The sequence below is a fragment of the Miniopterus natalensis genome, chromosome X (genome assembly GCF_054644295.1).
Source record: "Miniopterus natalensis isolate mMinNat1 chromosome X, mMinNat1.hap1, whole genome shotgun sequence".
In the NCBI taxonomy this organism is placed as follows: domain Eukaryota; kingdom Metazoa; phylum Chordata; class Mammalia; order Chiroptera; family Miniopteridae; genus Miniopterus; species Miniopterus natalensis.
The window spans coordinates 15633768-15654543 of NC_142103.1; the positions used below are offsets into that span (position 1 = coordinate 15633768).

Consider the following 20776-nt stretch of genomic DNA (forward strand, 5'->3'; position numbering starts at 1 on the left):
TTTTCATCATTCCAAAAAGAAATCCCATACTCATTAACATTTACTTCTCCTTCCTCCCAATCTCTGTCTCTATAGTTTTTGGACATTTCTCATAAATGGAATCATACAATATGTGACCTTTTGTGTCTGGCTTCTTTCATTAGCACAATGTTTTCGAGGTTCTTACATGTTGCAGCATATATCAGTAATTCATTCCTTTTTACAGTTGAGTAGTATTTCTTTGTATGAATAATATCACATTTGTTTATTCATCAGATGAGAGACACTGGGCTGTTCCTACTTTTTGGCTATTATGAATAATGCTTCTAAGAGCACTTGTATACAAGTTTACATGTGGACATGTTTTCAATCCCTTGGGTATAAACCTAGGAGTGGAAATGTTGGGTCGAATGGTAACTATTTAAATTTTTCAGTAAGTAAAGGGTCAGATTTTATAGTTTAAGGTAGACTGTGGAATGATTTTGCATTTTACTCTATAGGACAATAGGAAGCTAGTAAAGGATTTTTAGAAGAGGACATGAATGATTTAACTTACATTTTTAAAACCTTCTTTGACTACTGTATGGAGAATGGGTTGAGAGGCAAAAATGGATAAAGAAAAATTAATTAGAGGCTCATTGCAAGACTCAGAAACTGATTGTGACTAGGGCTAGAGAGGGTAGTGGCAGTGGATCTGGGAAGACACAGATGTATTTGAGAAATACATGGCAGTAAAATTAACCTAATGTCATCATTGATTAGATATTGTGAACAAGAGAGAGGGAGGTGTTAAAGATGATTCACAGGTTTACAATTACTAGTGACCTCTGCCATAGCAATTTCAATAGATTGGTAGGAGAAAAGGCCAGATTAAAATGTGTTCATTCAACAAATATTTATGGAGTACCTATCATGTACTAAGCACAGCAATGAAGACAATAGACAAAAATCCCTGTATTCATAGAGCTTATAATTTGTCATGGAAATAGAAGATTGTGAAAATGAAGTCAAATCAATCAATCATGCAATATGTTGGAAAGTGATAAGTGCTATACACACAAATGAACTGAAGTAGTAAAGCTTATCTGGAAAGGAATTATAACAACAAATATTTAAATAAAGCTATGTGCTTTGTATATATTCACTCATATAAACCTTACAACACTATGAGATAGGTACAATTATTTTTCCCATTTTACAAATGAGGAAACTAATGCACAGGTTTTTTCTTAAGTAAGCCCAAGTTTACACAGTTTGTAATTGGAATGACTAAAATTCAAACTAAGACATCTGGCTCCAAAGTTTGGGCTTGTAAACTAACTACTACTTATACTGAAAAGAGAGGTAGAATACTATCTATCTTAAAATGTAGCACCAAAGGAAGACTTTATTTTTAACAAAAGCTATATAAGTATGTTTACAGGATAAGGTATAGGAGGTAATAGAGACTGAAATCATTTATAAAGGAAATAATTTATAGGAAAAAATATTAGGACGTTAAGAGGACTTAGAGAAGAAGATGGAGTTTGGGACACTTCCTAAGGGTAAAAGTATCTTATGTATATTACCTATTTCTAATTTTTGAATATGGAGGACTAAAAGAAAGCTTCACTCTGGCACTTTGGGTATCTTTCTGGTCAACTTCTCTAGGTTTTTCTGTCTAAATTTTTTTATTTCTCAAAAAATCCACATGGAAAAAGGAAATATATATAAGAAAGAAGAGATAAATTTAAGAACAGGCCTGAAGTTGATGCCCAAGCAGAATAATCAGTTAAGTTACAGTAAGATGCCACAAAGGGAAGAAAAACATTGGATGCAAAACTTTTCTCTCTTCATGATTTTTTTGGGGAAATCCTAGAATAAGGTCCAGAGGTGTGAGGATCAGTCAAGGACTGTCTTTCCCCACTTCAATTCCTATGTCCCATTTCTTAGCCAATATTATAACTAATATTACCGAGATGACTCCCAACACACCAGACCTCAATTCAGCTGCTTTCTTTGATTTTGGAATGCTGTGACTTTCTCCTTTATATACTGATCTGGATATGCAGAGGGAGTGAAGGTGAATAGTTGTGGTCAAGTGAGAGGCCACAAAAACTCAAGAAAAGAAAAGTCCCCCCCCAAAAAAAAAAAAAAAAAACTGCACTAAAAATTAAAATCTACTACAGTAAGTGAAGGTTTGCTAGATGTTAACTCACAAACAGGCATCTGTACTACCAAGCTAGAGAAAAATGCTGAGGCACGAATGTGCCCTTTTTGGTCTCGCAATGTTCAACCCACCATCTGTCTATTCAATGCATAATTTCCCGGAAGGACCAGGAGAGAGAAATCTCTTGATTTAAAAGGAACAGGGAGAAAAAAAGTATGACAAACATGGGGATATGCTCTATAAAAACTTTGTGGATATTAGTACTCTCTATTTTTATTCTTAAACTGACATGAATCAGCCTCCCCCTACCAGAGGAATATGCTTGCAAAGCTGTCTGCCTATTTAATCACATCAAGATTTGAAAATCTGAAATGAGTTTGGAAAGAGTTGATTTTTATTGAGGACGGGTAGGTGAAGGGTATGTATAAGGAATGGTAATGGTAATTCTCTTCCTCATATGGCAGACTTCTATAACCTGTATCAATTGCAGGCTCTCAGGTGTTGATCTCAGTGATTGGCTAGTCCCAGTCTCAGTAAACCCAGGTCACTTTAAGAGGAAAATAGGAGCAGCTGCCAGTATGACCTGCAGCAGGCAGGTTTATTTACTCCAAGATAAACAATTCATTGCTTGGAAAAATATCATGTGTAGAATAATAAAGGAACAAAAACTGTTGTAAAAATGAAATACTTGCTGCATGAAAATATAACTTATACATATTTATTGCTGAAAGGCTAAGGGCTGAAAGGATCTATACTGTGGGAAGCTATTTTTCTAACAAGAATATTAAGAATTTTAAAACCTACAAATACTAGTGTGCATTTTTATAAACACCTCTTTTCTCTCTTCTCTCCTCCACTCAACTAAATGTTAACCTGCCTATCCCAATTTTATTTATTGTATTTGCTTGGACTATATAATAAAAGGAGATTAGTGGGCTGAAGAAGGTGTGTTTTTTGTTTTGTTTTTTAGTGTTGCAGGTAAGAAATTTGAAACACAGAGAAAATATCTTATTGGCTTAAGATCTGGTAAGAAATTAATAAATTTTGACCCTCAGCCTGTTTTTACTTTTCTTGATTTGAGTAACAAATCATACTATGTGAAATATAAGAGTATGAATATAACCTAGAGAACATGGACCTGAGGTATGAGTGCAAAAAAAGAAAAAGGAAGAAAAAAGGCTTCCAGAATCTTCTTTCTTTTCCCTCCAATGTTTCCAGATTGTATTTGCAGTTATTGTTGCTTCAGTATAATTCTTTCTATCTCTGTAAAGGAGTATGGCTATTCTGCTATGAGAAGGCAAAAAAACAAACAAACATATAGATCTGACTGCTTTTTGACTATTATTGTCTATTATCTGAGAATAAAAAGGACATAATTTTCTCACTCCTTGACCCCGCCCCCTAGAAGAGCTGTAAATTACTTTATTCTTTTATTTTTAAGTTGTAGGTAGATAGTTGAGAGTGTTCCCTCTGGTTTTTAATCTTGGAAAGACATCCAAAGTGAATTGAAAGCAAAAGGAATTCTAGCCAAGAGCTGCGGGCAGATGCCTCATGTTTGCATCTATGGTGACATAAGCTTTGAATCTGAGGTTGTCTCTTTATTAAAGAAGTAGTTACACTCACTCACTACATCTGGTTTTTCATATATAATAGTCATAATGGTATTTGCATTGGGAGAAACCCAAGTTTAGAGTTGCTATGATTTTTTGTATTTTGTTGGACAACTATACTTGAGTTCTCCTTCACTATCCAATGATTTCTTTATATATCCATGACAACTAAAATGAGTCGTTTGGTTAGCTTGTGTGCATATTTATATTTGCATGTGCAAAAAGCTCCAGCCAGTTATATTTCTGGAACAAGCAATTTAATAATCTAATGTTGAAATTGTATGCTTGTTTCAACTGATAGAACTATTTTTCTTCCTTACTGAATTTTTAGTTCTGCTGCCATCTCAATAAAACTGAAATGCTTCTTGAGTGGAGCATAATGCTCATAATAGGGAGAAACAGGAAAATACAATATAATGACAAGAAATTTTGGGCTGATTAGATTGGTCCTTAGTTCACAACTGAAAATGTTTCCTGTTTGCTTTCTTCATGTGTGTGTTTATGCAAGGTTGTGTGTCTTATGGGGAAATGAATTTTGCAATGTGATGAGTGATTCACAAAGAGAGAGGCTCCTAGACCTTTAAGATGTCTTCCCTTTGCCTGTCTTATTGGCTTCTCAATGGCACTAGCCCTGCTGATATTGTAGGCATGTTTTAAGAACTGCTTCCTCAGACAGGAAGAGAATCAAGACTATCTTCTATGTTACAAACCAAATCCTTCTTTAGGCTTGTCATACTGTAAACTTGAACCTGTGTTCCAGAACAAGTTTTGTTATTTGCTTAGATTTCCTAGCAAATAACATTCATACTCTTTTGTATTTCACATTTTATGATACGTTTCCCTAATAGTTGAATGTAAATGGAATTTTGTTACTCAAATCATGAAAACTGAAAAATAGACTGTTGCTGGGGTCAAGAATTTATTAATTTCTTAACAGATTAGGCAAATCACATATATTCTCTGTTTCAAATTTATGACCTGCAAATTTTTTTAAAAACACACCTTCTTCAGTCAACTGATCTCCTTTTTATCATGTAGACCAAGCAAACACAATCAATAAAATTGGAAGCAATCAGTAAAAGTTGTGAAAGAGCAGATAAAATAATCTATCTCGTCATTTTAAAATAAATAATATGGCATAATACTAAAAGGGGTGGGGACTACCTCTGGTACAAGTGAGTCTCCTGTCACTAGAGGTATCCAAGGACAGGTAGATTAACACTTAGCAGGAATTTAGTAAAGCAATTCAGTCATTGGATGTATGGTAACTTTTGAGGTTTTCACACTTTATGATTCTTTAATTCTATGGGTGCTACTATGAATTACTTTCTAAAGTGAGAATATTTTTTACAAAGCAAATACTTATAAATTTTATAAACCTGCCTTTTCACATGTTGGGTCTATTTAAAGATAGAAGACACTGCCCTGGCTGATGGCTCGGTTGGTTGGAGTATCATCCTGTACAGTAAAAGGCTGCAGGTTCAATTCTGGCAGGACATGTACCTACGTTGTAGGTTTAATCCCCAATTGGGGCATGCATGGGTAGCAACTGATCAATGTTTCTCTCTCACATTGATGTTTCTCTCTCCTCTCTCTCTCTCTCTCCAAAAATCAATAAAAACATATCCTTGGGTAAGGATTTAAATAAAATAAATAAATATAATAATACAATATAATTAATATAATATTATAATATAATATGGCAGACACCTATAATTATATCTTGTCTTTATTCTGTTTTATAAGATAGATATGCATAATACATTTGATTAAAAAAAACAAACAGGATTATCTTAATAAAATGTATTCTCTTCAGGATAAAAATCAAGGTTAAAATAAGCATTCAGAAGGCAAGTGGAGGTATAAGGTTTAGGAGACTACTTTGTAAGAAATTTGGGAACAACTAAAGTGAAGATTCAAATACATGTATACAGAACCTCCAGAATTGAAAAGAAGGGAAGAAAGAAAAGAAGGGGAGAAAGGAGGGGAAGAGAGGAGGAAAGAAAATGAAAGAAACTAACCAACCTTGGTTTGTTACACGTGTACAAAGTTGTTAAATAAGAGTATGGATGAAATTGTTCACTAAAGCTACCTGGTGTCTCTTTCAAACGGAAACAAAATAATTAATTGGGGGAAAAATCCTGGATACTTGCTTACCTCTTAAAGGATGTTCAAAAATCCTGGAACACCTCTGGTGCCAGGATATTCAAGCTGTAGCTGTCAACTTGAAGGTATTTACCACTGAGACTTAGGACTTCATACCCTTTGATCAAAGTGCATTCACAACAAAGAATCACCAATTGCCTTTTCAAAAAAATAACTAAGCCCAAAATAACTAATATCCTTTCTTATGCTTCAAGTATTATTGGTTAGAAATGCCAAAGAATTAAAACCTTATCAATAAACATTTTGCTTGTGATCAATCACCAAACACAACAAAATTATTTTTCATATAAAAATAAGTTCCAAATCCCATGATTAAGCAAAGAGGAAAAATGTTTTGAAAGAACCTGTTTTAGATACCCCACACCAAGCAATATGACTGGGGAATGATAACTTAATTTTAGGAATTTTACAATCAAGATAATATCTTCTATTACTCAGTGCACAACTTTTTATATATGTTTTTATTGATTTCAGAGAGAAGAAGGGAGAGAGAAAGAGAGACAGAAACATCAATGATGAGAGTCATGGATCAGCTGCCTCTTGCACGCCCCCTACTGGAGGTGGAGCCAGCAACCTGGCCATATGCCCTGACCAGGAATTGAACAGAGATCCCCAGGTTCATAGGTCAATGCTCAACCACAAATTGAGCCACACCGGCCAGGCAAGGCACAATTTTTCTTTCCTTGTTCCTTAGTCTCAAAGATATGAGAGGAAAATAAATTGCTGTATATCTTTTAAAGCAATCAAAAGGCTAATCAGACCTAATTCCAAGCTCTATCCCAGAAAGAAAATCAGTATATGTCTGAGTTTCAAATCTTCCTTAAACTTTTGAAAGCAGGACTTCTCTCCCTAGGATTAGAGCAGCATTGAAATACAGATATTAAAAGGGTTTTTCCCCCTTTTCAAGGACTATTACTCAGAATAAATAAATAAATAAGAAAAAGAATATGCAGTATTTTTCCCTAAAAACAAATAGTTCTTTGAGTTACCAAAATCTTAGAAAATGCCCCAAATTACTTATTGGCAGATCACCCAAGATACCCATGCTGGTTTGATCACTCATCTTTATCTAGAGTCTCGCTCTTTTCAGCAACAAATCCATCTACTTGCCTACCTGTCTCCCCCCACTTCATCTCTATTTCAAAACCCCATTGCTCTTTCCACCTCCGGGCCACGCTGCTTACAGAACCTTCAAAGGGCACCCATATTCTGTGTAATTCCTTCCCCCTCCATCCTGACAAATTTTTCTTTAAAGTTTCCACTCCCTTTAAACCATTTCTTCACTTCTGTTGCTTCTTTGCTTGCTTCAAGCCCCAAATCACACCACTACCACCTCTTCCAGAACACCTCAAGTACCCAAACTCCAAATCTCTGGTGTCCTAAGAGCTAGTCTAAAACACACACTAAATGGATAAAATAGAATTGTTTGGTACATTCAGAACTGATATTTATATGCAGAGATAGTCCTTCTGATCTACCAGCAGTGAGACATGTGCAGGGCTTTTCTGGTAATACTATGACTGTACATTGTCATTGTTTTTTTTTTCTCTTCTGGATAGATTTCTGTGGGTTGAAAGGCATATATATATTATTGAGATACCTACCTTGGTTTTAAAGTAATTAGTCCATAAATGTTGGATTTGATTCCCCTAAGTAGCTTGCTCCAACAACAAAAAATAGCATTGTGGTAGGTAAGGCAAGATAATCAGTCCAACCTCTACAAAGTTCTTCCCTCACTCATTCAGCAACTATTTATGAAGTGTCCACCTTTGTTAGGCACTGAGCTAGGTGTTATGGATACAAAACCTCCAGGATATGATCTGTATTAGACAGATTTCTGCTGCAATAATGCTGTACCACAAATAATTTCAAAATCTCAGTGATCTATAATCAGTGTTTATTTCTCACATTCATGGGCCTGTGGATTAGTTGGGGTTTGGTTGACCTCAACTGGGCTCATCTAAGATAGACTGGATGTTGGGCTTCAGCTTAGGTTCAGGTCTGCTCTGGTTTTCATCCCTAGACCTAGACTGAAAGGGCAATGGATACCTGGAGTAGGCTCTTATGGCAGAAGTCAGAAGCACAAGAAGGGTGTATGGAAACTCGCGACGCTTCTTTTAGCCTTGACCCAGAATTGGCAGGCTTTTATACCTGATGCTAGAGAAAGTAAAGGACAGGACTTCCCAGACACGAATGCAATATCTTCAGAAAATGAATTTTCTAAGACTTGCATGGGATGATGGAATGTGGAAGAAGCCTTTATTTGTGTAGAGCTACATTTCTCAGGTTGCAATGTCCCATTTCCCCCAGCCAGTCTTGAAAGAGGGACAGCTGGGGAATCAGCAAAGTCAGAAACAGGGCCAGTGTCCAGAGTTTCTGTTCCATGTTGGAGGTCAGTGTGGTTCAGAATTCAGGCCAGATTAAAGTTCATTTAGTCCATGTGTGGAGCCCAACATGGACATGTGCCATGTGGGTACAGCACAGCCCTCTGCAGCAGGTGTCCCAAGAGGGCCAGTGCATGAGAGAGTGAGAGAGGAAGGGCCAAAGTTGTTTGGAAGTTTATATATTTCGATTTTGCAAGCTTGTCGTGGCCATGCCCCTCATGGCCAATTACCTGTTTCCAGGTGTGATTGATGAGCAATTAGCTTTCTGTGCCACTCAGACCTTACTGGGCATGCACCTAAACTGCCTTTGTTTATGCCCTTCCCCCAACGATCAGCGGGGAATAGACTTGGAGAATGTTAAATGTAGCTGTTTGGCAAAGCTATGTAAATGGCATGCTTATATTATCTGATCTCCCCTTTCACTCCTTTCTTGTTAAATAATAGCCATGTTATTACAACAGTATTATGACTTCATTGGCCAAAATCATATGACCAAGCTCAAACTCAATGAAATGGGGAAATATATTGTAGCCACAAGGAGTCACAACCAGGGTAAAGATGAGAGGAAGTACTGTGAGCAAATAATATAACCTATCCACATGGTGTCTATCATGAACAACTCCTAGGCCAGTAAGAAAGATATTTGGGTAAAAAAAAACAACAGCTAAAACTTACCTTTACCATTTCATAATTTTTTTTTTTTTTAACTTTACTGCAACTACTCTAAAGAACTTCTTTTCCTAAAATTCCCCTCGAAGAGTTCTGGATCATTAGTGGGTATCATGAATGACTCTCAAACCTGGCATTCTCAACTATCACGTGGCATCTGACATTTTTCTCCTGTCCTGATCAAGCTAGCAAAGGAAATGCCTTATGGCTGCCAAAGGCAAAAGTTTCAGTTATATAATCTATGCCCACCAAAGATACTTCAGTCAGTTGCTCTAAATTCTGTACCAACGTAGGGTACTAATGTCTGTACCATGGACACTTATGCTCCATGACAAAACTATGCTAAAGGTACTATTGCCATCAATGATGTTCATATTTTAAACTCTCAAGAGCTCATTTGATTACTAAAAAAAGAAAAGAAGGGAAAGAGCTGTTCAGAATTTTAGTCACATTTATTTCAGGCATGAAATAAAAAGATATGAGTAATAATGTACGATCTCCAGAAGTTGCCCCTTAAGTTCATAGGGTTGAGGAACTCACATTACTGCCTTCATTCTTTCTACCTCTATGATAAATTATTTCCCAGAAGTTCTTAATCCTACATAATATAGATCTCTAGTGGGCCAAAACTTTTCTGAATGCTTTCTTGAACACAAGTCAAGGCTGGGGTCAGAAATGAATAACCCTAATAGAACATGATGAATTCTATAATAGATTTAGGTTTAAAAATACTAAGGAATAAAAAGGAGAGGGTGATCTATTTGACTGAAAAGGTCAGGGAAAGCTTTACACATGAGATGACATTGATTAGTTCACCAGGTACACAGAGGAGAGAAGGTATTATAGACAAAGGGAAGGGTGCAATTAGTGAGCATTAGTGGGAAATACTTATCATTTCTTGACCTGCATAATGATCAAATGGCAGGTAAGATAAATGCATATTTCTTCCTGTCAATTAGTTTTTCTCCTGGGTAAATTTATGTTAGCAAAAAAAAGCCAGACACTGTACATATCAAGGAAAATAAATATAAAAAGTGCTATTAATTAGTCAAGGTGTAAAACTTACTGTTTCTAGCTACAGATGTCATATCTGGCCATCATTGCCAGAATAACTAGAATTTTTAGTAAAAATTCTAGGAAAAAGAGTTGCTTTGGAAAGCATAACAAAATTTAAGAATAATTTTATTTTCTAAGAAAGTACCAAATATCAAGAGTTGAAACTTGTTGGACGCATTCCCCCAAGGTCTCTAATAGTCCCTGAGTAAACAAAAATACCTCTTCCACTCATCCCCCCCATATCCACCATGTTAAAATAGATGGAGCAGAGAATGTGAGCGTTCACTAGCTCTGCTATGTGTGGTTGATGTTCTGCAATGTGTGTACAAATGTTGCCAACTGTCCTCAGAACCACCAGTTCCAGCTTGAAATCATAATGCCAACTCTTCCCTGAAACTTCTATGAAGTTGGAGGTATTGCTTGAGTAAGATCTAGGTTTTTCCTGTGTAATAACTATGCTTTCAGGCCCTTAATACTTCATGCTTGAATTTCTATAGTAATCTCCTAACAAATGCCCCCCATATTTATTCTCTTTCATCTCTAAAATGTGGAAACTATCCAAATGTCCATCAACAGTAGAATGGATAAATTGTAGTATATTCACATAATGGAGTGCTAAGCAGGTAAAAGAATGAACAAACTATAAATACACACAAAAATTGGATGACTTTCACAAACATAATATTAAGTGAAAGAAGCCAAAGAGCCCATGCTGAATATTTCATTTAAGTAAAGTACAAAAAGAGGCAGAAAGAAATTGTTGTTCCAAATCAAGACAATGGTTTCTGCTTTGAATGCAAAAAGAAGGCAATGGCATTATAAGAATCATGAACCAAGAAATACTATCTTATTCATGCTACTTCCTTATACTATCCAATCATTCATGCTGAAAATGATCATATAGAAAAAGATAGGACAACTCATAGTTTCTTTTCCTTCAATACTTCTTACCCATCAGTAAGTCAAAGTTAGACAGTCTTGATAGAGTGTGCATCTATCAAGAAATGAAATTAAAACAGTTGAGTTAGTTCTGTGCAAGTGGTCACTGATCTGGTAAGAGTAAAATATATATGCATGCATCAGCTATAAAATACAAACTGTGTGATTTTGATGATTCTACATACAAGTTAAATACTTATATTTTCATTTAAAACTGACATTGTATAATATAAAAATAAATGGTAAAACCCATGCTAATAATTTAAAATTTTAATTTTTCTTTACTTATAATAACATTAAATAGTAAATAAAACCACCATAATGAGATAGAGATAGAGTTAGAGAGAGAGATGAACAGACATCAAGGAAGAAAGGAAAATGCTTTATATTTAACACATACTTTTTAAAAATATATTTTTATTGATTTCAGAGAGAGAGGAAGGGGAGGGAGAGAGATAGAAATATCAATGATGAGAGAGAGTCATTGATCAGCTGCCTCCTGCACGCCCCCCACTGGGGATCTCACAACCTGGGCATGTGCCCTGACCTGGAATTGAACCACGATCTCCTGGTTCATAGGTTGATGCTCAACTGCTGAGCCACACCAGCCAGGCTACTTATTACATACTTTTTAATGGCACGTACCTCTTGCATTTTGAACAAGAAGCCTCACAATTTCATTTTTTATGGGACTCCTCAAATTAAGCAGTCTGTCTCCATCTGTAATGCAATCTCTGAGGGTTAACCATAGAAATAGTGCTAGTTATAAGTAAATTCTCTCCCTTCTTTTATTTATCCAAAACATTTTCTTCTACCTGCCAGATCAGTACAAAGAAGGCATTTTTCATGTGTGGATTTTATAGATTGTGAATGTGACAGCTTATTCTCTCCTCTGATAAAATTCCCATACCATTAAATACTTTGCTATAATGAGCAGACATGACTAATAATAATTCCCTTCAAGAGAAAATACAGGATCAAAGGAATACATTGCTTTGAATTTCTCTATGGTGCAGGTATGAACAAATTATAATAGTAGAAATAAAACATTTAGCTTCCCCTATAACTAGCAAAATTCATGAATTACCACAGAAAAAAATTATATAAAATGAATTTCTTAAGAGACTTAGGGTGCTAAAGGGTTGATAGCTGCAGAAAGCTGTCAGGCAGAGACAATTGGGCCTCTTCTACCATGCCTGTCTAATGACTTGTCTCATGACCTGACAAAGCAAGCCTCAGAAGAGAGCCATAAAAAGAAATTTAGTTTGAACTTTATCCACATGTTGCTCATTAGACAAATTGCAGACAGTTGAAGGTAAAAAGAAACAACAAAATCATATAGTTCATGCTTCTCATTTTACAGAGGGAATAACTGAGGTACATAGAAGTAAAGTGACTAAAAAGTGGAACCTCAAGACCTAAAAGGTCTTGTTGCCTAACTCTCCATCAGATGTTTGAATTCCCTCTACAACAATCCCTCCAAGCGCTTGAAAAATTCATTTTAGGAAACTCAATGAGAAAAACATCTATTTTTTTTTTTATACTGCTTTTTCATATTAAGTCAAAGTCTATATTTGCCATAGCTTCTATCCATTGGTCCTAGATATTATATTTTTAGGTGACTGTGTAAAAGTTACATGTTGAAAGACAGCTATGTTGTCCTAACTGAATCTTCCTGTTCTCCGACCCAAATAGCACCAGTTCCTCCCCAATGCCTACCCTAAGGTCATATAACTAGTCCATGGCAAATAAAGAAGGAGGGAATTTGACTTTATTAATTTCTTTTATTGTTCTCTTTCCCTTCCATCCCATAACTTTAAAACATGGTGGGCAGGTGTTCATTTCAGCAGCACATAAACTAAAATTGGAATGATACAGAGAAGATTAGCATGGCCCCTGTGCAAGGATGACACACAAATTCATGAAACATTCAAATTTTTAAAATTGAAGGTGACATAAAGAGCTTCCCAGACAAAATAAGGCTAAAGGAGTTCAGTACCACTAAACTAGCATTGCAAGAAATGCTAAAAGGACTGCTTTAAGAAAAAGAAGAGCCCAGCCGGGCGTGGCTCAGTGGTTAAGCGTCGACCTAGGATCCAGGCGATCAGGGTTCGATTCCCGGGCAGGGCACATGCCCGGGTTGCGGGCTGCAGCTGATCGATGACTCTCTCATCACTGATGTTTCTATCTCTCTCCCTCTCCTTTCCTCTCTCTGAAATCAATAAAGATACGTTAAAAAAAAAAGAAAGAAAGAAAAAGAAGAAATGTTGAGAGAAAGGTACATTGGCATAAAGGGGGGAAATGGCATTAAATAAGTATATATCAATGGGAACCTTAAATGTAAAAGGAATAAATGCTCCAATCAAAAGACATAGGGTATCTGAATGAATAAGAAAACAGGACCCAAATATATGCTGTCTACAAGAGACCCACCTGAGAGCAAAAGATTCAGACAGGCTGAAAGTGAAGGGATGGAACAAAATATTCCATGCAAATGGAAACAAAAAAAAAGCTGGAGTAGCAATACTTATTTCTGACAAAATAGACTTCAAAATAAAGACCATAACAAGAGGCAAAGAAGGTCACCACATAATACTAAAGGGATCAATTCTACAGGAGGAAATAACCCTTATAAATATATATATGGACCCAATAAAGAACACCTAAATATATAAAAAAATTATTGGTGGACTTTAAGAGAGAGATCAACAGCAACACAATCATAGTGGGGGACTTTAACACCCCACTGTCTTCATTAGACAGATCATCAAGACAAAAAAATCAACAGAAAAATACAGACCTTAAATGACACACTAGATCTAATCGATTTAATTGACATTTATAGAACATTTCATCCCAAAGCAGCAGAATACACATTCTTCTCAAGGGCACATGGAACATTCTCAAAAATAGACCACATGTTAGGGCACAAAGTAAGTCTCTCAAATTCAAGAAGATTGAAATCATATCAGGCATCTTCTCGGATCACAATGGCATGAAACTAGAAATCAACCAATGTAAAAAACTCAAAAATATTCAAACACATGGAAGCTAAATTGGATGTATTAAACAATGAATGAGTTACCTATGAGATCAAAGAAAAAATCAAACACTTCCAGCAAAAACAAAACAAAACAAAAAAAAAACCCCAAAACACGAAAATGAACACACAAATGAAAATAAGCTGGAGTAGCAATACTTATTTCCGACAAAACAGACTTCAAAATGAAGACCATAACAAGAGACAAAGAAGGTCACTACATAATACTAAAGGGATCAATCCAACAGGAGGAAATAACCCTTATAAATATATATGCATCCAATAAGGAACAGCTAAATATATAAAAAATTTCTTGGTGGACTTTAAGAGGGAGATCGACAGCATAGATTTTGTGTCCCAAAATCTATGGGACACAATGAAAGAAGTTCTGAGAGGAAAGTTAATATCAGTACAGACATACCTCAAAAAACAAGAAAAACCTCTACTAAACCATCTAACACAATAACTAAAAGAATTAGAAACTGAACAGCAAGAAAAGCCCTGAGGAAGTGGAAGGAAGGTAATAATAAAGATCACAGCAGAAATTAATGAAATAGAGACTAAAAAACCAATACAAAAATCAATGAAATCAAGAGCTGGTTCTTTGAAAAGATAAATAAGATTGATGAACCTTTAGCCACACTCACCAAAAAACAAAGAGAGAGGACCCAAATAAATAAAATCAGAAATTAAAGAGGCAATACAACAACTGACCCAACAGAAATACAAAGGATTGTAAGAAAATACTATGAGCAACTATATGCCAACAAACTGGACAACCTGGGTGAAATAGACAAATTCCTAGAAGCATACAATCTTCCAAAGCTGAATCAGGAGGAATCAGAAAACATGAATATGCCAATAACAACTAATGAAATTGAAGCAGTTATCAAAACACTCCCAGCAAACAAAAGTCTGGGACCAGATGGACTTACAGGTGACTTTTACCAAACATTCAAAGAAGAATTAACACCTATCCTCCTCAAACTAGTCCAGAAAATTCAAGAGGAGGGAAAACTCTTACATTCTTTTTATGAGGCCAGCATCATCCTAATCCCAAAACCAGATAAAGACAGTAAAAAGAAAGAAAAGTACAGGTCAGTATCCCTGATGAGCATAGATGTTAAAATCCTGAACAAAATACTAGCAAACTGGATCCAGCAATACACTAAAAGGATCATACATGATGACCAAGTGGGATTTATTCCAGGGATGCAAGGCTGGTATAATATTTGCAAATCAATAAATGTGATACATCACATAAACAAAATGAAGGAAAAAATCAAATGGTCATATCAATAGATGCAGAAAAAGCATTTTACAAAATCCAGCACCCATTTTTGATAAAAACTCTCAGCAAAGTGGCAATAGAGGGAACATACCTCAACATAATAAAGGCCATATATGACAAACCTACAGGCAATATCATACTCTATGGTCAAAAGCTAAAACCATTTTCCTTAAAAACAGGAACAAGGCAGGGCTGTCCACTTTCACCACTCTTATTCAAAATAGTACTGGAAGTCCTTGCCACAGCCATCAGAGAGGAAGAAAACATAAAAGGTATCCAAATTGAAAAGGAGGAAATAAAACTGTCATTATTTGCAGATGGCATGATATTGTACATAGAAAACCCTCAAGAGTCTACCAAAGTACTGCTAGATTTGATAAATGAATTGAGCAAGGTAGCTGGATACAAAATTAGCATCCAAAAATCGACGGCATTTTTATATACCAACAATGAACTCTCAGAAAGAGAAACTAAAAAAAAAAAAAAAAAAAAAATACCATTTACCACTGCGACTAAAAAAATAAAATACCTAGGAATTAACCAAGGATGTAAAAGACCTGTACTTGGAAAACTCCAGGTCACTGAAAAAAGAAATAGAGGAAAATATAAACAAGAGGAAGAATATACCATGTTCGTGGATTGGAAGAATTAATATCATTTAAATGTCCATACTACCCAAAGCAATGTATAGACTCAATGCAATTACTAAAATGCCAACAACATATTTCACAGAGCTAGAACAAATATTTCAAAAATTTATATGGAACCCAAAAAGATCCTGAATAGCCACAGTCATCTTGAGAAAGAAGAACAGAGTGGGGGGGGATCACTTTATCGGCTATCAAACTGCACTACAAAGCCATTGTAATCAAAACAGCCTGGTATTGGTACAACAACAGACATATAAATCAATGAAACAGAGCAGAGACCCCATGAGTAGAACCACGCAATTATGGTCAGTTAATATTTGATAGAGGAGGGAAGAGCATACAATGGAGTAAAGAAAGTCTCTTCAATAAATGATGCTGGATAAATTGGACAGGTACATGCAAAAACATGAAACTATATCACCAACTTACTCTATAAACCAGAATAAATCAAAATTCGATAAAAGATTTAAATGTAAGTCACGAAACCATAAATATCTTGGAAGAAAACATAGGCAGTAAAGTCACAGACATCTCATGTAGTGGAATTTTCACCGATACATTCTCCTAGGGTAAGAGAAACAAGAAAAATAAAGGAAAAAAATAAATAAATAGGACTACATCAAACAAAAAAGCTTCTGCACAGCAAAAGAAATCAGCCTCAAAATACAAAGGAACCCCAAGGTCTGGGAGAACATATTTACCAAGGATGTATCTGATAAGGGGCTCATTTCCAAAGTGTACAAAGAACTCATACAATTCAACAAGAGGAAGACAAATAATCCAATTAAAAAATGGGCAAAGAACCTGAATAGACACTTCTCCAAAGAGGACATACAGATGGTCAAGAGACATATGAGAAAATGCTCAACGTCACTAATTATCAGAGACATGCAAATTAAAACCAGAACAAGGTATCACTTCATACCTGTCAGAATGGCTACCATCAACAAATCAACAAATGACACATGCTGGTGAGGATGTGGAGAAAGGGGAACCCTAGTACACTGCTGGTAGGAATGCAGACTGGTGCAACCACTATGGAAAACAGTATGGAGGTTCCTCAAAAAATTAAAAATGGAACTGCCTTTTGACCCAGTGATCCCACTTCTAGGAATATATCCTAAGAATCTTAAAACACTAACCAGAAACCATGTATGCATCCCTATGTTCATAGCAACACAATTTACAATAGCTAAGATCTGGAAATACCCCAAGTGCCCATCAGTAGATGAGAGGATAAAAAAGCTGTGGGACATTTATGCCATGGAATACTATGCAGCTGTAAAGAAAAAGGATCTCTTACCCTTTGGGACACTGTAGGTGGACCTGGAGAATATTATGCTAAGCAAAATAAGCCAGGCAGAGAAAGACAAACATCACATAATCTCACTTATATATGGAATCTAAAGAACTTAATACACCGATGAACAAAATATATTCAGTGACATGCAAACATGTATCCGACTGATGAATCTCAGAAGGAAGGTGGGGGTGGGTGGGTGGGGAGAGATTAACCAAAAAGTTTATATGCATATATGCATAACCCAAGACAATAGTGTGGTGAGGGACTGGGGATGGCAGTGGGGAGGGTGTGGAATTGGCCAATGGGGAGAAAAGAGGACATCTGTAATATTTTTAACAATAAAAATAAATAAATAATAATTAAATAAATAAATAAATAAATAAATAAATAAATAAATAAATAAATAAATAAATAAAAATAAATACAAAAAATAACATGGAGGGCAGAAAACTTGGATCAACTAGAATTTGCCTAATCAAGCAAATTCCGTTTTCCACCTAAGCAGGGACTACCTAAAAGCCTCTATAAAATCTGAATCATACAAGCGACCCCCATCCCTACTTCCCTCTCTTACATCTCATAGAAAGCCTTGTGTTGCAAGTACTACACATTCCCAAAGAGTTCCTAGCCACTAAGCTTCTGTTGGGATGCTATTTAATTTATTTGACAAATTCAGTAATTGAAGAATTTTACATCAAGATACCCACAGCAGAATAAAAGAAACCAAAGCTAACTACAGGTGTATCATCACTAAAATAAAGAGATGTGAGACCTAGGAAATCCAGAAATTGATGCTAAAGTGGATAAAGGAGCAGAGCAAAGTCTGACTGAACTGATTAGCTTGTTTAGTACCCTGTGATGTTTGAGTATGTGAAGCCTTAAAATCAAAAAGGGAACATTTGTAATACTTTAAACAATAAAGATAAATTTTTAAAAATCATAGTCACCCAGCCGGCATGGCTCAGTGGTTGAACATTGACCCATGAACCTGGAGGTCAGGGTTCGGTTCCTGGTCAGAGTACATGCTTGGGTTGCAGGCTCAATCCCCAGTAGGGGGCGTGCAGAAGGCACCTGATCAATGACTCTCTCCTATCATTGATGTTTCTATCTCTCTCTCCCTATCTCTTCCTCTCTCAGAAATCAATAAAAACATATTTTAAAATAAATAAATTATAGTTGTCTTGGGCATATGCAACATCATAACAATAGATACCATTATGGAGCACCAAAGGCTAGGCATCTTACTTGCAAAATAACATTATTAAAATTCCTCACAGCTCACCTCTGATGTGCTTGACATTTTCCTCATTTTATTGATGAGGAAACTGACGGTCAAAAAGATTAACTAACTTGCCCAAGTTCATAGACCCAGTGAAGTGACACAGCCAAGATTTATCTGCTTATCCAGGATTTTACCATCCTCCACTCTCTTACATATAGGATTCTATGAAGGTTTGACTGTCTGAACTCTAGGAAAGGGGTGAAAAGAAATACTGCACACTCTTTAGGAAAACTGGCAGAATAGGATTGGAATCTACTCTGACTCTACTATACCTCAGGATAAGGCAGCTCTTCAGAAACAAATTAGGAAGAAATCCAGATTTAGTAGGTCGGGTAGATTGAAGCTGAAGCAACATTAGTAAGAGGATCGAGATAAGCTTGATCCTATGTGGGGATAGTTGGAGCAAGGATAAAGACTCCACGAGTACATTCACTGGTCTATCATCAGTTGCCTAGAACACTGCATGGCACAAAAGAGGTGCTATGCAGGCTCATAGTAGGCATACTTGTTGAATGACTGAATTATAATCAAGTCTTACAACTAGTAAATATTTCAAAGCAATGTAAGTGCTGAAATTATTCAGAGCCAGGGAATGATCCTGTGGGCTGGGCTTATTCCAGAATGCACTAAGAAATGTCCCCTTGAGAACAATAATGAGACTGCTAGGTACAACATATATGAGGTGTTATCTGAAACCAGCCCTTTTCACAAGCAAGCACTCCAAACTTGCCCTTTGGGAGGAATTTTTTTTTATACCCTTTTAAGGATAAATTTCTTTGCCAATTGTTAAATATGAGTATCCATAAACCCAGTGGTCTCATGTCACTTAACAGGAAACAATTAGCCTAGAGATCTAAAGACAAGGCTTAAGGGTGCTTAGTTCCACCCAGCTGGGTGTGGCTCAGTGGTTGAGCATCAACCTAGGATCCAGGAGATCGAGGTTCGATTCCTAGTCGGGGCACATGCTCGGGTTTCAGGCTCAATCCCCAGTTGGGGGCATGCAGGAGGCAGCTGATCAATGATGACTCTCTCATTGCTGATGTTTCTATCTCTCTCTCTCCCTCTCCCTTCCTCCCTCTGAAATCAATAAAAATATTTTTTTAAAAGGGGTGTTTAGTTCCTCACTGATTCCCTAGAACCCAGCACAGGATATTTTCTGGTGTCCAAATGTTGTGGAGAAAATGAAACTACTTGAAATGAATTACATTCTATTTGGTTAAGTAGGAACTTTGATTTACCACCATGCTCATTTACATTCTCACTAATTCATAAGAATTAATGAGTGGCGATGGGCTTCCTTGTCATTTATTTTAATTCACTTCTCAACAATGTTTTTAGCAGATATTAAATAAGATTGTGCCAGGATGACTGTTACATTATCATAACAAATACCATAAAATCTCAATTAATTGGAACCCAACTAACAGTCCTTTCAATTAAATTGTTTTTCCCCTGTGTTCACATTTTAGTAGAAAGATTATTAGCACAGATAAGCTTGTATTAGAGGTTTATTAAAAACAGTAGCAATGCCTGGCCGGAATGGATCAGTGGTTGAGTGTCAACCTATAAGCCAGGTGGTCATGGTTCAATACCCTGTCAGGGAACATGACCAGGTTGCAGGCTCTATCCCCAGTAGGGGGTATGCAGGAGGCAGCCAATCAATGACTCTTTCTCATCATTGATGCTTTTATCTCTCTCTCCCCCTCTCCCTTCCTCTCTCTGAAATCAATAAAAACATATTTAAAAATAAATAAATAAAATAAAAGTAAATTTTAAAAAAAACAGTAACAGTAACAGGCCAAATTCCAGGGAAAGCCCTGAGGTCAGTACAGATTCAGCCCAATCTCCTGCTTGCTAATACTAATCCTGGACCATGATCACTGATTTTCACCATGTTATCCTTAAGGCCCTGACCAGGGGTTTAGATTAGAAGAAGACAGGAGACTAAGGAAGTGTGAGTCCTAGAATTTAGGGGCAAAAGAAGCCAAGGGCCTGAACTAGGGAACACTATCAGGTTTTACTACATTTGACAGACTGGCACAAGGATATCCAAAACCAGATATTTCTATGAGGAAGGATAGGTAGGACAGTTGGAAATAAAGCAATCCCAAAATGCTGGGTATTAAATTAAGCATTAGGTCAAACAGGCAGCTCGTTGGAACATCTGAGATCCTAAAGCAAATAAACTGAGTCCCAGAGAGACTAGGGTTCAAGAAGTCAAAAACTTCAGTTTTTTAGGGGATTGATTTTACTGATTC

At 36.2% G+C, this 20776-nt stretch overlaps 1 non-coding gene across 1 annotated transcript; it reads left to right on the forward strand.

Annotated features, from left to right (window-relative positions):
• Positions 1–12786: 12786 nt before the first annotated feature.
• LOC148090412 (U6 spliceosomal RNA) lies at positions 12787–12893 on the forward strand. The gene has a single exon (XR_015713789.1). It is a non-coding gene; the product is annotated as a U6 spliceosomal RNA (small nuclear RNA).
• The last annotated feature ends 7883 nt before the right edge of the window (positions 12894–20776 follow it).